Here is a 5026-nt window from a genome sequence, read left to right on the forward strand (position 1 = left end):
GAATGTAAGAAATGACTTCAACATCAAGTTTAGAAAAATACCTTTCGCCGCTATCCAGATATTTGAAGTGTTGAGTCATCCTCAGCTTGAATTGTCCACAGGATATTCCAGCCCTTCAGCTTGTCACGCGTGTGTACTCACAGACCAAGATTTAGTGTATTATTTAAGAACCTATTTAAAATACAGTAGCAGCTAATCATTTAGAATTAGCTCCTTAACTGGAGCTACACAGCCATGCAAAACCAAAGCTCGGGGCTTGATCCTAATTATTCAGGCTGATTGTCTATTTGTCCCAAATTCAGTAATTCAACACTCCTGTTTCCAGCACTTTTCTCTCTTGATCTCACCCTTGAAAAGCTTTATTGCCTGGGGAGCAAGGATGGCTGTTTTAAATGAATCTTCAGTACAGGAAGTCAGCATAAAATCTCATCAGTAAAAGAAATCTCACCCTGAGCCTGTATTCTTCGTTTGCGATTTGACTCCTTGGGTGGACCCTGTTCAGATGTGGAAGGACTTGGTGTGTCATGGAGGAGACTGTAACAGACCCTGGCAGAAAAACAGGTGCCCAGGGCAGTGGCAAAGCCCGTGCGCTTGAAAAGCAGTCACCACTGGGGGCGTGGACTTTCTGAAAGCAGCCTTGGGCCCTGGGAACTGTCTTATCTGTCTTTCATTTCACACTTCCGAGTTCTCTCTTTTTTAATGGGGATTAATTTCTCAATGGGGAATCAAGAGGATTTGCATGTTTAACAAGGACTAACATCTTTGGAGGGAATTGAGGATTCTTTTGTAACCGATGAGGTGTCTGACAGATTACAACTCCAGAAAACACCTTCGAGGGCTCAAAAGTGACGACTTTTTTCCCCTGGAGTAGTTATATTCCCCGGAATGCCTGACAGAGGCCAAAGCCACATTAAGCTTAAACTATACTTACCGAATGTAGTGAAATTCAGCCAGGTCTCTTATCAGACCAAGCCAGAAGCTCCCCTCGCTCGCTCACATTCTTTTCCAATTTTGCTGTGCTTCCCAGAAATTTATTTTCAAAGGCTTCTTCTTCTTGGGCTCATGAACATTACTTTGCTTTTCGGATAACTTTACAAAAACTGTTTAAATTCAACACTCACTAACAATTTCCTAAATATTAACTATAGAGCCCGTACTATGGCGAGCCAACAGAATTCTAAGGGTTTTTCTCTCAGGTAGAGATGAGCTTGGCTTCTGATAAATTTATTCTAGACTCTCTTTAATTTACATATTTCTCCAAGTGAAAGTCTGTCAGCTTCCTTTATCTTTCTTTCTCCAGGAAAGTAATTTGGCCGACTGACGGGCAGTTGCCTCAGCTGAGAACTCTTGTGCTTAAGTACAAAACATACGTTCAGTTTTTAAGGAATTCGTTTCAATCATCCCAAAGGCCTGTAGGTAGCTTTTCAAACCATCGTCTGTTGCATTGTCTTGGCCCCTTTGCTGCTCTAGTCTGGAAGCAGCGGCCAGAGAGGGTCGGGGCATTAGGGGAGGCAGCCATGCAGGGCGGAGAGCCGGAGCCCGCTGGGAGAGGCACGGACTCCTGCTGCGAAGGATGACCCGCAGTGACCGGCAGTGCAGCCAGGAGGGGGCAGCGGGATACCCCAGGGGAATGAGAGTCTCAGGCTCATTTTAGCAAGTGACTGGCAGGAAACAGCAGCAGGGTTTCCAAGAAAGGCAGAGCCCGGCCCTGGGACGTCCAGGCAGTGGTCAGTGTGAGCGAGTGACGCACATTGTTCCTCTTGTTTCTGTCTTTTTAGAGATAAGCGAATAGTATATAGATTCCCACCCTCGCCACCTTTTCCACAGCGGAGTAGCATATTATCACTTCCTTCCGCTCCGTGCCTTTCTCACCGAGTGACACTGAAGTGACTTCCTCACGGCCTGTGCCGAGCTGCCTCGCTTCTCCCTTACAGCTGCCCGGTGCTCCATGGTGGATGTGCCGTAGTTTATGGTGCTGAGGACACTCGGGTGGTTTCCAATCTTTTCTTCTTACAAACAGTGCTCGAATGACTAGCCTGTGCCTAGGTCACTTGGTGGTGGGTTTGCCTTTATCTTTCAGATAGATGCGGGAAGTGGGTCTGCTGATTCAAGGTAGATGTACATTTTTATTTATTTATTATTATTATTTATGCCTACAGCACCTGGTCTTCCTAGGTGGTCTCCCATCCAAGTACTAACCAGGCCCGACCCTGCTCAGCTTCCGAGATCAGACATCGGGCTTAGCTCAGGATACCATGGCCGTAGACCATGGACCATGGCTCCAACGGGGCATAAACCCAGGACTTTCTTTGTGTAAAGCAGATGTGCTGACCGCTACACTATGGAACCACGTCCTAGATGTACTTTTGTTGGGTGTCGCCACAGAGGTTGCAGGGTAGGCATCTGAGATGCTTAAAGCCTGGTGCTTCGGTATTGTTGAAATAGAAAACAAGATCATCTGCAAATAGAGAAGGAGGTTGGTGTAGAGTTGATGTCCTCAGGGAAATGGAAGATTCTGAATAGCTGAGCAGCCCTAGTTTAAGATAAGACCACTGAGCTGTGCTGAGGGCCCAGCCCAGACTCTGGCCCTCGAGTTTCTCCCAGCATCAGACAGGCAAATCTCTTCAGCAGGGGTCTGTAGGCCAAGTAAAGGATGTTCAACAGACAAATGGTTGGATTAATCGATGGCAGGGTGAGGGTAGCAGGTAGGCGGGAAGGTCAATGGAATTGAACGTCTCAGTGAGAGAATGGAGTCTGGGCCGGATGGGGAAGGAAATGCAGTGAAGCAGGATCTAAACAGGCAGGAGCGAAGGGGCAGAAGACTATGATGAGAGGCGAAAGGCGTTATCGGGGGGCGAGGGGGGCGCGGGTTGGAGTACTTGGAAAGCTAGACGGGTACAAACCTGTGATCTGAGAGTAGAATCTAGAGTTTGAGATTTCAGCTTTGGAGCAGTGCCAGGTGACAGCAGGGTCCCGGCCAAGCCATGGCGTTGAGGGATGAATTGGAAGGGAATCGAAGTCAAGAAGGTTGGGAAGCCTACAGCCATGCCACCCTGAACGTCCCTGATCCCGTCTGATCGCGGAAGCTAAGCAGGGTCGGGCCTGGTTAGTACTTGGATGAGAGACCACCTAGGAAGACCAGGTGCTATAAAAATTTAAAAGAAAAATAATAATAAGTTGAGAAACTGAGAGGTGAGGGCATCAGAAGGGATATCAAATTCCCCTGGGTTAGGGTTGGAATTAAATTATTTAATCGATGGGGGAAAGGCCTACTATCATTTCCCTCTGTGAGAGCCTAACATGTAGGCAAAGTACATAAAAATAATTGCTGAAGGAACAAATGGATGAGTAACTCAATTGCTGTAGAAGAGACTTACCAGCTTTTGGGAGATCATGTGGCTTAGGGTCACTAGTGGTATCTACTGTTGGTGTTTGGGATTGTATTACTGGCGTGGTCTGTGATCTGTCTCTAATGGCTGACCAGTGTGAAAAATTGGCATATTTATCTCCCTGTATCTTATTTTTATCCATCTGTGAAGAAATACATAGTGGAAGGAAGTACAAAGGATACGTTGGGAGATCAGAGTTTTGCAAAGTCTCAGTGTTGTTGTTCATTGCCTGTGACCTTGGGCAAGGCTCCTCATTCTTAATCTTCAGAGATAAGGATGGTTCTGGATAATCTCTCCGTTCATCCTAGCTCTAAAATTCAGGTTTCTGTGACAATGGAATTTGAAGTAACTCAGAAAGTAAAAGTTCTAAGCTATATTCACCCATCTAATCAGAAATTATTTTGGTTCCAAACTATTTTGAAGGCAAATAATGAAACTCTTGAGCTGACCTTTTAAAAATACTTAAAGGAAATCATATCAGTTTCTTGCCACAGAATGAGATTCAAAACGATGGCAACACCGCTCAAATATTTCATGACCCTAAATCAAAGGTTATCTCTGTAAAGAGGATCTTCCCCATGAAAGCTAGATGTCTAAGAAGCCAGGTCCTTCACTATTGATCAGGTAAATAACATATAAGTTGCTCTTTCTACCTATTCTAGGTTTAAAAGTAAAAACTGTATTTCTCTGTTTAACAAAAACTTAATTTTATGTAGTGCTTGGATACATAAGATACAGCTTTTTTTTTCTTGCGTTACACACTAATAGGGAAGAAAAACCATGTGGAAATATAAACAAATAACCACAGTCTAAAGCAGCCAAATCCCATTTGAGTAGTATGACTAAAAATAGATCCCTAGGTTATTTTTAGAAGGTGCTGAGAAGTAGAGAGTAGGTGAAATATTTCCATTTCTCATTTTTTATTCCTATACCACTTTTTTCATTTTTAGCTTTCTATTTTTATCTAAACGATTTACTTTTTATACAGAAGTTGCCTATATTGCCAATTACTTTTATTCCATCCAGATGTGCTTACAGATTAGTATAGCATTACTAAGATGCACAACTACAGTGTGACTTTTAAGTGTGTATAGATGGGTTTAGACTCTTAGCAATTCAGTTATCCAAAGTAGATTGTCCACTTTTGGTGTTACATTAACTTCTCCCCGTTTTTCTTCTGCACTTTATAATCCTGGGCACTTCAAAGTTCTTTAACAATAAGACGAGAGAAAGAAACAAAGATAAAATTAAATTAGCGTAGCTGGTTGCCTCTAAGCAGATTTGATGTTTTTTTTTTTTTTTAAAAAAAAAAAAGCTCCTTCATTGGTGCTCCCACAGCACTTTGGGTGAATTGGTACTTGAAAATTTATCACATTGCGTTATAATCTTTTGCTCAAATGCCTCCCTCCCCTCTGTCCCCTTACCTCCTTCTCCCCTCCTCCTTCTTTCCTTCCTCCCTCCTTCTCTCTCACCAGAATACAGCATCTAAGGGAGAAGAACCTTGTCTTATTCACTTTGTATTCCTTCAGTTTGTACAGAGATAAATGCTGGATGGACGGATGAATGGTTGGATGGATGGATAGATGGAGGGAGGGAGGGAGGGATAGATGGATGGATGGAGGGATGGATGGATGGAT

At 43.8% G+C, this 5026-nt stretch overlaps 1 protein-coding gene and 1 pseudogene across 1 annotated transcript in view; both read left to right on the forward strand.

Moving 5' to 3' along the window:
- The window catches only part of KCNB2 (potassium voltage-gated channel subfamily B member 2), a 305417-nt gene that overhangs the window by 274407 nt on the left and 25984 nt on the right, over positions 1-5026 (forward strand).
- Positions 3036-3154, forward strand: LOC112472642 (annotated as a pseudogene).

Source organism: Pteropus alecto, unplaced genomic scaffold (genome assembly GCF_000325575.1).
Source record: "Pteropus alecto unplaced genomic scaffold, ASM32557v1 scaffold87, whole genome shotgun sequence".
Lineage (NCBI taxonomy): Eukaryota > Metazoa > Chordata > Mammalia > Chiroptera > Pteropodidae > Pteropus > Pteropus alecto.